General features: G+C 39.6%; 3 non-coding genes across 3 annotated transcripts; all 3 read left to right on the plus strand.

Moving 5' to 3' along the window:
* The first annotated feature begins 9195 nt into the window (after window positions 1-9195).
* On the plus strand, window positions 9196-9268 carry TRNAT-UGU. Its single transcript has one exon. It is a non-coding gene; the product is annotated as a tRNA-Thr (tRNA).
* A 1150-nt stretch (window positions 9269-10418) lies between these two features.
* Window positions 10419-10508, plus strand: TRNAY-GUA. Its single transcript is given in 2 exon segments — window positions 10419-10455; window positions 10473-10508. It is a non-coding gene; the product is annotated as a tRNA-Tyr (tRNA).
* Window positions 10509-11803: 1295 nt separating this feature from the next.
* Window positions 11804-11875, plus strand: TRNAP-UGG. Its single transcript has one exon. It is a non-coding gene; the product is annotated as a tRNA-Pro (tRNA).
* Window positions 11876-11929: the final 54 nt, after the last annotated feature.

Genomic DNA, 11929 nt, shown 5'->3' on the forward strand with positions numbered 1-11929 from the left:
TGAAGAGCGATCACTGGAGAGGGAGATACTTCCAGTGGCAGAGCAGTGGCTCTCAAACTTTAGCATGCATCGCAGTCTCCTGGAGGGCTTTTTAAAAGACAGATTGCTGGACTCAACTCTTGACATTTCTGATTTAGAAGCTCAGGGACCTGAAAATGTACATTTCTAACAGGTTGCTAGGTGATGTGGATGCTGCAGATCCAGGGACCATGCTTTGAGAAACACTGCAGCAGAGATCAGTTTTGTATTTTGGAATTCTAATAGAAATGAGTCAAAGATCTGCAGTGTCCAGGGAAGAGAGATGTGCTCAGTGGGGTAGCAGTGAGAAAGAATGAGAGGCCTCAGTTATAAATGAGAGGGAAACACCTGGCAAAATAGTGAAGACTATTGTTAAAGACAAGGAAAAGGTCCTTCCAATATTGGGGAACAGTATCAATCACTCTACAACTCTTAGGACATAGATAGAATGTGGACTCAAGAATGCCCAGCACTAGAAACACTAGTGGTCTCAAATGAACTACACAAAAATGGAATCAATGGTGCTATCTTCTGAGGTCTCTGACCACATTTATTTGTATTGGTGGGCATGACATAATGACAGGTGAGCGTGCAGGAGAAACTAAGAGAAATGCTTGCACCCTTACCCTCTCCTGGGCCACATGGGAGGCTCTGCACATGTCCACATTAACCAACTGAGGTCACCCTGGAAACTTGCTGCCAGGAATCTTTCTCATCTGTGAAAGAACTTCAGAAACTTGAAGCCTGGAAAGTCTGCGGTCCAGAAACAATGCACCTGCAAGATCTCAGTCCAAGAATAGGGAATCTCATCTACTACTGTGTGGCTTCTTTTTTGTTTGACCCTCAAAAATAGAATGCTTTTAGGCAAAGAGGGTATAGCTCAGTAGTAGAGATGCATGCCTAGCACGCAGGAGGTCTTGGGTTCAATCCCCAGTACTTTCACGAAATACAAATAAATAAGCCTGACTACCACCCCCAAACAGTACTTGGAGAGACTTACTATTGTCTCTCTATGACTATGGGGGTAGAAATCCTACAAATGTACTCTGTATTGACAGAAACCGAACAAATTATAAACACTTGATATTTAGGGTCTGTTTCCCTTGATCATTCTAAGTTGAAGTGTATTTTTCATCCTGTCCATTTTTCCAGCTTGAACAAGGTGGAGTTCATACCCTTGACAGTAGTATGCGAAATATCTGCATTCACCTTTGAACCTTAGAGACCTAAGTATATCCAGAACATGGATGCTACAGTCCTCCATTCTATCAACTGAGTGATTGAAGTATGCATGGTAAAATTTATTTGAAATTTCTTTTTTTAGGAATCTATCCAATTACCTCTGAATACCAGGCATTGGTTACTGTGTTTATCAAATCTTCAATGTCCTCACTGAACATTGTGTCTATTTGTTTAACACTTAGTGAGAGAGGATTGTTCAAATATCAGTGATGATTGTATATCTTTATATTTCTTCTCTTAGTTCTGTCAACTTTGTTTCTTATCTTTTGAAGGCTTGTTATTAGATACATAGAAATTCAAGAATATTGTGCAGCGGGAGCTAAATAGAATTTAACAGGTTGCTAGGTGATGTGGATGTTGCAGATCCAGGGACCATGCTTTGAGAAACACTGCAGCAGAGGGCAGTTTTAAGTTCAGAGCAAAATTGAATAGAAAGTGCGTAGAGTTCTGGTATATCTCCTGCTCCCATACATGAACAGCCTCTTCCACCATCAACATCCCACACCAGAGTGGTACAGAATGGTACATTTGTTACAATCAATGAATCACATTGATACATCACTATCGCTCAAAACCATAGTTTACGTTAGGGGTTCATTCTTGGTGTTGCAAATTTTTTGAGGTCTGACAAATATATGACATGTATACATCATATCAAAAAGAGCAGCTTCACTGCCCTAAAAATCCTCTGTGTTCTGACTATCCATCCCTCCCTCTCCTCTGACCCTTGGCAACCAGTGACTTTTTGCTGTGTCCATAGTTTTGCCTTTTTCAGATTGTCATATAGTTGGAATCATACAGAGTGAAACCTTTCAGATGAGCTGCTTTCACTTAGTAATATGCACTTGAGTTTCTTGTCTCAGTAATCTCAGGCTGCCATACAAAATACCATAGTCTGGGTCACTTAAACAACAGAAATTTATCTTCTTATAGTTCTGAAGGCTGGACGTCCAGGCTCAGGAGGCTAACATAGTTGGATTCTGGAGAGAACTCTCCTCTTGGCTAATGGGCAAGCACTTTCTCACTGTGTCCTCACTTGGCAGAGAGAGAGAAAGAGAAAGCAAGCTCTCTGGTGTTTCTTCTTGTAAGGATATTAATCCCATCATGAGGGCCCCATCCTCATGACCTCATCTAACCCTAAGTACCCCACAAAGATACCATTTCCAAATATCATCACATTGGGAACTAGGGCTTCAACATATGAATCTGGGGGAAACATAGGCATTTAGTCCATAACAGTTCATCCATGTCTTTTCATGGCTTGATTGATTGTGCTATAGCTCTTAGGGTTGAATAATAGTCCTTCGCATGGATGCACCACAGGGAATATTTTGAATTGACCCTCTTATAATCATAAAATATTCCTCCATATTTCATATAGTACTTCTCATCTTAAATGATCTGTTGCCTGATATTACATAACTACATCAGGTTTTTTCTTTTAAAGAGTTTTTATAGTATGCTTTTTCCATTTTTTACTTGCAGCCTATCTGTGTGATGGGAAAAATTTTCAAATATTGAGGCATAAGGAAGTCATCCTAGCTTATACATGATTTGGCTTAAACTTTATGCTAATTAAAAGAGCCTGTCTATGATTTGTCAAACATGCATTGTACATCTCCTTTAACCATTAAAGAAAAGAATGCATTTTAAAATAAAAATGAAGTAACTGTGGCTTAGGCATTCAAAATGGAGGTGGGTGGACATTGTGGATGTGGTTTCGGACACATTCCTGCATCACCGAGAACTTGAGTTTTCTGAACTTTATTGAACTCAAGGACACCATCAGCCGTTCTCAAAACAATATCTGCTAGCAGCTGCCAGCTGTAACCTGATGATCAAGTTCTCCTCTTGTAACTCAACAACCATTTTGGACCCCAACCAATCCTTTCCTAACAAGCACCCTTACTTCTTGCCAGCTCCAATCGTAAATCTTGACAAACAACTTATGTAATTTTGTAGTTTTTGCCTGTGTAGCCTCCCCTATTTTGTAGTCTGGCAGAATACAATTCAAATGCTTCTTGAGTCTGTGTCTCCTGGGGGTATAGTCCTCAGTTTGATTCAAATAAAATAATTTTCCATTGCTATTGTTCATTGTTTACTGATTATCTCTGTCAACATGTGTCTTTACATTTAAAATGTGTTTTCTAGAACAGCATAGAGTTGGTTCTTATTTTTACTCCATCTAACATTTTTTTCTTTTAACTACGATATTTTTTCCATTTACATTAAATGTAATTTCTGATATAGATGAGGTTGTCTACCAGTTGCTATATATTGCTTTCTATTGTTCCCATCAATACTTTTAAAAAACAATTTTATTGACGTATGATTTACATACCTTAAATTCATCTTTTTAGGTGTACAATTCAATAATTATTTTAGTAAATTTACCAAGTTGTGCAACCATCACAATAATCAAGGTTTAAAACATTTGCATCATCACAATAACATCCCTCTTTAACTGTTTGTTTGTTTGTTTATTCCTTGTTAACCAAGAACTCCAGGACCAGAGACCTGGTTGAGGCAAAAAAAAAAAAAAAAAAAAAAAAAGAAAAAAAAAAAAAAAAAGAAATGCTTTTATTTGGGATTTGTTAGGACTGCAACCCAGGAAGCACAAATACAAGGAAACACTTGAGTTGTGTTCCATTGGATTACAAAATAAGGAAAGTTTACAAAGGCAAAACAAAAAAAGATAAGGTTACAAAAATTATTTGTCAAGAATTAGAAGTAGTAATAGTGCTTATTAAGCAAGGATTGGTTCAGGTTTGAAATGATTACATAGTTGTGAAATGGTGGGGAGCATTTTGAAACTATAAGGTTGCAGCTAGCAGATGTTAGCAGATATTGCTTTGAAAATGGCTAGTGGTTTCATTGCGTTTGATACAGTTCAGGAAGTTCAAGCTCTCAATGATTCAGGAAAGTATGTCAAACCATATCCACAATGGACACCTGGCTTCATTTTGGATGCCTGAACCATAGTTACTCCATTTTGATTTTTAAATGATCTCATATATATCATCAACAGCCTTTTCTGCCTTTCTTCATATTAAACAAGCACTTTTATCATTTCATTTATCTCCTCCATTTTGTTTTACTTTTATCATTCTTTAATATCTTAATCTTAAATTTACAAAAAGCATCATTTTCTTATTATAGTCTACATGAGATTAGCATTTTATCATATCCAAGACAATGCAAGAAACTTACATACAAGAAACATGTTGCAGATGGCAAAATTTCCTTTTCATTAAGGTTGAATAATATTTCATTGTATACATGTATACCTCATTTTCCTTATCCATCGACAAGCATTTAGGTTGTTTCCATATCTTGGCTACTAAGGATATTTCTGCAATAAACATAGGGCTGCAGAAATCTCTTTGAGATACTGATTTCATTTCCTTTGGATAAAAACCCAGAAATGGGATTGCAAGGTCACAAGGTAGTTTTATTGTTAGTTTTTATCAGGAAAATTCGTAACTATTTCCATAATGGTTCCACCAATTAACATCCCAACCAAAGTGCACAATGGTTTCCTTTTCTCCATATTCTCACTAACACTTGTTATCTTTTATCTTTTTGATAATAATCATTCTAGCAGGTGTGAGGTGATGTCTCATGGTGGTATTGACTTGCATTCTCCCGATGATTAGTAATATTAGTATGTTTTCATGTATTCGTTAGACATTTGTACGTCTTATTTTAAGGCATGTCTATTCAGATCTTTTACCCATTTTTTATTTGGTCGGGTTTTTTTGCTATGGAGTTATATGAGTTGTTTAAAGCGTATTTTAGATATTAATCTCTTGTAAGATATATGGTTTGCTAATGTTTCCCCCATTTGGTAGAAAATATTCACTTTATTGATTATTTCCTTTCATGCACAGAAACCTTTTAGTTTGATGCAATGCTACTTGTTTTTGCTGCCTGTGCTTTTGGTGTCTTATACAAAAACATCATTGCCCAAACCAATGTTGAGAAGATTTTCCCCTATATTTTCTTATAGTAGTTTTATAGTTTTATGCCTAACATTTAAGTCTTTAATTCATTTTGAGTTGATTTTTGTATATGATGTGAGATAAGGGTCCAATTTCATTCTTTGTATGTGGATATCCAATTTACCCACCACCACTTACTAAAGAGACTGTCATTTCACCATTGTGTGTTATTGGCACCCTTGTCAAAAAGATCAGTTGAGCAGATACATAAATTTATTTCTGGTCCCTGTATTCTGTTCCATTAATCTACATTTATTTTATGCCAGTACAACACCGCTTTGGTTACTGTAGCTTTGTAATATATTTTGAAATCAGGAAGGGTGATGTCTCCTGCTTTGTTCTTCTTGCTTAAGATTTCTTTGGCTAACCAAGGGTTCAAAGAGGACAAATAGACAAAGACAAAGAGACCAAATGAAAGAAATCCAGTCCTTAGTCTCCAGATGCCTGAACTTCTATTAAGAGTTGCAAATAAACACTAATGTTTACTTAAAAAAAAAAAAAAAGATTGCTTTAGCTAATCAAGGACTTTTATGGTTCCATATGAACTTTAGGATTGTTTTTTCTATTTCTGTAGAGAATGAAATTGGAACTTTGATTTAAAAATGCATTTAATCAATAGATCACTTTGGGTAGTTTGGATATTTTAACAAAATTAATGCTTCCAATCCATGAACACAGATGTCTTTCCATTTATCTGTGTTTTCTTTACTTTTCTTCATTCATGTTTTATGATTATCAGTGTATAAGTCTTTCACCTCTTTAGTTAAGTTCGTTCCTAAGTATTTTTGTTGTTGTTGCTATTGTAAATGGGATTGCTTTCTTAATTTTTTTTTGCATAGTTCATTGTGCAAAGAAATGCAACTGATTTTTGTATGTTGATTTTGTATACTGAAACTTTACTGAGTTTATTTATTAGTTCTAATAGGTTTTTCTGTTATTGTTGAATAGTTAGGGTTTTAAAAAAATGTATATAATCATGTTATCTGCAGATAGAGATGATTTTATTTCTTTCTTTCCAATTTAGATGATTTTTATTTCTTGTTTTTGTCTAATTGCTCTGGCTAGGACTTTCAGTACTATGCTGATTAGAAGTGGTGAGAGTGGGTATCCTTGCCTTGAACCAAATCTTAGAGGAAATGCTTTCAGTTTTTCCTCATTATTTATGCTGTTAGCTGTAGGCTTTTCATATATGGCCTTTATTGTGTCAAGTTCCTTCTATACCTATTTTATTGAGCGTTTTTATCATGAATGAATGTTGAATTTTGTCAAATGCTTTTTCTCCATCTAGAGATAATCACATTCTTTTTCTGTTAATGTAGTGTATCACATTAATTGATTTGCATATGTAAAACCACATTTGCATCCCAGAGATACATCCCACTTGGTTATTGTGTATGATCCTTTTAATACACTGTTAAATTCAGTTTGCTAGTATTTTATTAGGTATTTTTGCATCAATGTTCTTCATTGATATTGGCCTGTAATTTTCCTTTCTTGTAGTGTCTTTGTCTGGCATTAGTATCTGCATGATGGTGGCCTTATAAAATGAGTTCCCTATTTTCCTAACACATGTATTCAACCCTGGGGAAAATTTCCTTTGAGAAATGCTTGACTTCCCTTCTCAGTCTAATGTGTGATGCCAGACCCTCAAGAAGACATACTTTCCACTGAACATGTGTTTAGAAAATATGTTCCTGTTATGCCCTGTTATGCAGGTAAGTTTCTTAAGTGGGGCTTCTTTCACTGGAAAGTATGTCTCCTTGAGGCTCTAAAATCAAGAAATAGCCTGAGAAAGGAGGTCAGACATTTTTCAGAGGAAACTTGCCTGCCATTTTTCAGAGGAAGCAGAGCTGCAAAGCTGAAAGCACAGGCCGTGTTAAACTGACTCACGGGTAGATTTAACAGCTGATTAAACACAGCTATAAAGAAAGTTAGTGGATTATGAGTAAGAACACGTGATCCAAGATGCAACATGGAAGGACAAAAAAAACCCAGAAAATGTGGAAGAGAGGTTAAAAGAAATGGAGAACAGGGTGTGAAGGTCTAATATATGTTTAATTACAGTTTCATAAATGGAGAAAGAAAAATAGAGCAAAAACAACATTAAAAAGACAATGGCTGAGAATTTCCAGAACGAAAGAAAGACAACAATCTATAGATTAAAGAAATCTCATACCAAGAACCTGACACCTTCACCATTGGAAAAATATGAGATTTTCCTGTGGGATCATTTAGTCCTGTTTTACACTTCTAAACTGAAATTTTGCCTGGATGCATCTGATTTGTGGACCTAGGTCACATGGCCTCTTTCAGCTGCCAGGTGACAGCAAGTTTTCTAGGAGGACCTATTTATAATATTTAAAATTACGAAAAATAAGGAGAATGTTTAAAAATCATTGGACACTCACTCATGTTATAAATGCCTGCAACAGCGAAAGCTCATATTCAACTGCCTGCTGTTTTATCTTTGCACTCTCTTCCTTCAAGAACACATAACTCTTCAGAGCTCTAACTCAATTGACTTGTGTAATTTGATCTAACCTTGACCTATCAATCTATGGACTCTAGACACAAGAGTACTGTTTCTAGCTATCATAAATTCCTATATCCTCCATCTACACCTCAAATTCTGCCTACCTAAATCCTAGCATTTTTTCACCCCTCTGCCTTCTCCAAATACTCAACTCTCCTTTAGATTTTGTGTGTGTGTGTGTGTGTGTGTGTGTGTGTGTGTGTGAGTATCCTCTTGTTTCTTCAAGGCATGATATTTGATAACACTCCCTGTCTCTTTGCTCTTTATTGTCTGTTATTTCTTCTTCATTCATGTCTAACTTCAGCAGAATCTCCTTTGTCTGTATCACTCTCATTCATTCCTTCCTTTCCAGTCCCATAACTACTCCTTTGCTGCACTTTATGTTTCAAGATCTGCACCATGGCCAATCTTTGGTGTCCTCTTGACTCTGGCTTCTCTTCCCTTTAATGCATTCTGCATATCCACATTTGGTAAGTTTCCACGTTCAGTTTTTTTTAAAGGGTTTAACTTCATTCCAGAAATTTCTGTCTCCTGATTACCTGTTTTACTTTCCCTCACTTCCACAAGGGCTGGCAACTGCCCCAGCCAGTGTTCTGCCTTGGCCCTTTAAGGCCTGGGTCTTTCTCTCCAGTTCTGCTTATAAATTTTTCTCTACCAGGGATCACTCTGCCGCCTAACTTATGTATAAGTCTTAACCTTTCTTCAAAGCGCAGCACAATTCGCTTCTGCTCCTGAAGGCCTGCCTCTGTGATGGCTCACTCTGTAAATCGGTGAACCTTGGCCCTGTTCACTGCCGCCTCACACCCGGCACAGCTACTTTTCAACGTTCTCTTCCATGAAAACGAAGACTATGACAATGACTTCAAGGTTAAAACCATATCTGGATGCCTCATTCCTGGGTGCAGAGCCTAGCACGGAATTGGAGTTCAGTGTTTATTGAATGAAGGGATGAATTAAACTGCGAATTTACCAATGCCTGTAATGGCGCTGACTCTTGAGCTGTAGAGAAATTGCTAGTTTAAAGAACTTGACGCAAGCGGTTGCAGGTCGGTGAATGTCCTGAGTCAAGATGAAAACCAAGTACGGATATCTGGGTTTCATTTGAGAGATCTGTGGTCTGCAACCTTCTCTATTCTGAGTTTCCCTTCTGCAGAGGGTGAGGAGAGATGTTTCACTGTTTTGGGTTGGGCAGATTTCTGCGATTTTAAAATAGTGGAGGTTCCTGTCACTGCCCCCATATTGCGCTATCCCCAGCAAGAGCCTACAAACTGAGTTCCAATAGTTGGGAAATAGATTGAAACGATGTCCGGGTTTTGTTTGCTGTGTACATACAGATACTTTAATAAAACCCAATGTAAAAGCCTCCCTTTCCAAAGGAAGAAGGCAAGCGCTTATGCGTAAGGCCCTATAGCTCAGGGGTTAGAGCACTGGTCTTGTAAACCAGGGGTCGCGAGTTCAAATCTCGCTGGGGCCTGCTGTGTTCAACCTTTTAAATTTCTAATCAGCCACTCACCGCTCTGATAACTTACGCCCTGCGGAAGTTCCGCTAGTTATAATCTTCTCGCCAGTGTCCAGACCTCCCGAAGAAACATCCGAGCAGAGCCACTTCCTGAGAGCTTCCAGTACTAGTGCGCAAGTGCTGCTTTGCTGCTTGGATTGTGGCGGAGTACGTTACGAACTGCGGGAAGTGCTGCCAGCCTCTGCGGACTCCCTGGCTGTGCGGCCCGCAGCAAGAACCGGAGCCGGAGCAGGGCGGTGGGGGAAGAGAATGGGGTCGAGTCCTCAGCACCCCCTCTGACCAGGTTTAGAGCCCAGAACAAAGTCCCCACCCCAAAGGGAAAGAGCTGGCGTCAGCTGTCCTGATTAAGCATCCCCGAGAATGTAGGCTGTCCGACAAGGTTTCATGTTTCAATGGGTTCTTGAACATTTCAGTGTATCTCAACGGGAGAATTAGGGTCGAAACTTGGGTCACTGAGTTGTTATTGACTCAAAGAAACTGTGGCTTCTTCTTTGAAAAATTTTAAAGTATTTTCTCCAAGAGTCAATTCTCACAGCAACAATGGGCTTAGCCATATATATTATATACCACAACCTCTCCCTCCCCTAGTCTGCGGACTTGTAAGAGGAAGAGAGAAGCAGCTCGCTTGTGTAAACGCTCCTGGATTCGGAGGCAATCACAAGAAATGAGGAAATGAGAGGCTCAGGCCAGAGCCCCGAGGCCCGTCCTTCTCCCTGGCTCGCAGTTGCGCGATCAGAATTTTGTGCCCCACGCCTCAGCCCCTAGTTCTCCGTTGTCCTGTGGCCGCTCCCACTTTAGACACATGTCACTCCAGGGAGGTTCCGGGCCTCATGCTACGCAAAGACAACAGCCCGGGGCGGCCTCGGGCTGCACAGGTTCTAGGAGCTCCTGTGAAGAGCCCATTGTTTGGCCCTGCGTGGAAGCCCCTCCGTGAAGCAGGAGAAAAAATCCAGCTGTAGAGGGGTTGTCCCCAGAACTGCAGACACAGGACTTTCTCATTAAGCTAGCTACTACGTGGTGTCGACAGCAACTAGTAGGCCATTATGTACTAGTCTGTTTAGCGATGTCCTCAATACAGAATCCTAGACACTCACAGTTTGTTCCCCCTTCGATAGCTCAGCTGGTAGAGCGGAGGACTGTAGTGTTTCCCTACCTGGTTATCCTTAGGTCGCTGGTTCGATTCCGGCTCGAAGGAGGGCTTGACGTTTTGGGGTTTGCCGCCACCCAATGAGCCGTTGCTCTACTGTTTCTTACGTCGTTTTCACTCTTCTAGAGTCCTTTTCTCCAGAACTTACCCCACCGCAAAGATAAACTTGGCTTACTTGCAAGAATTTATACAAGTATCACACCTTAAAAAACTGCTCTTGTTGGCCACTCTTTTTAATAAAAGGGGGATTGTACACTAACTCTTCAAACCAACTGGAAAGTTTCTGAGTTTGTTTTAGCTGAATTTAGTTTTCAGGTCCAAAGGTTGGAGATCCAAGACTACTCTTTGGTACAGAATACGTGTGTGTGTGTGCATGTGTATGTATATATATATATATACATACACATACACATACACACACACTGGGATATTTATATTTATATTTATATTTATATTTATATTTATATTTATATATTTACGTATCCTGCGGCCCTCGGGACTTTAATTTGCAAGACAACCCCCGAGACCTTCATTTACTCTAAACACACACACACACGCACACGCACACACGCACACACTCACACACACACACACACTCATTCAGGTGAGGGCACTTTTAATTTATTTATCTGTTTATAAGTTTTTATAGTTCCATAAAACCATTTTGAGCTGGAGCAGGAAGGAGGAATAGGATTTGAAGTGAATTGGGATGAGACTGGGAGAGAGAATTTCAGACTGAGGAAACGATTTAAGCAAATCATGGGGAGAAGAAACATTTGCTTCGCACCAAGGAAAATCGCAAGAGGTCTGGACTTCCCGAACACGCGCCAGGCTGGTTCACCTCCAACAGAGCAAAATAGTGGCTCCCCGTATTTTGATGCCCATTAGTTCTCGCCCTAGGATTTTATACTCGCTCGAGGTAGTAGCAGCCCGACAGATAGACATCTCGTGCGTCCGTGCCAGGGCTCAGGACACTACAGTCTTGCAACCGACCCCAGCTCGGGCCCTAAGGCTCCAGCTTGTTTCTCTCCAGGCTCCCTCCAAGCTGGAGTTCAGGGCTGGACTCTTCCGGGAGGGACTTGGAGTTCAGACAGGCGGCCTGATGTCTAAAAAGCTGCCTCTCCTTGCCTCATCCAGCGTTTGGAGGGGTCCAGGACATGGACGGGGGAGAACAAGCGAAGCTAGAGTCAGAGGGAGACGTGAGATTTCATGAAAATGGAAGAGCTAAACAAAGCCAAAGGTAAATGTCACAATAGAAAACAAAATTCCAGAGCTGGGTGTTGGCCAATCGCTGACGGAAAAGTGAGATCCAGGGAAAACATACGCAACAATTTACCCGGAGTGGCTCGTTGGTCTAGGGGTATGATTCTCGCTTTGGGTGCGAGAGGTCCCGGGTTCAAATCCCGGACGAGCCCAAATTTTTGAAAAACTTTTCCTTCCTTTGGTAACTGCTGAAAAAAGTTTAGTTC

This window comes from Camelus ferus, chromosome 6, assembly GCF_009834535.1.
Source record: "Camelus ferus isolate YT-003-E chromosome 6, BCGSAC_Cfer_1.0, whole genome shotgun sequence".
Lineage (NCBI taxonomy): Eukaryota > Metazoa > Chordata > Mammalia > Artiodactyla > Camelidae > Camelus > Camelus ferus.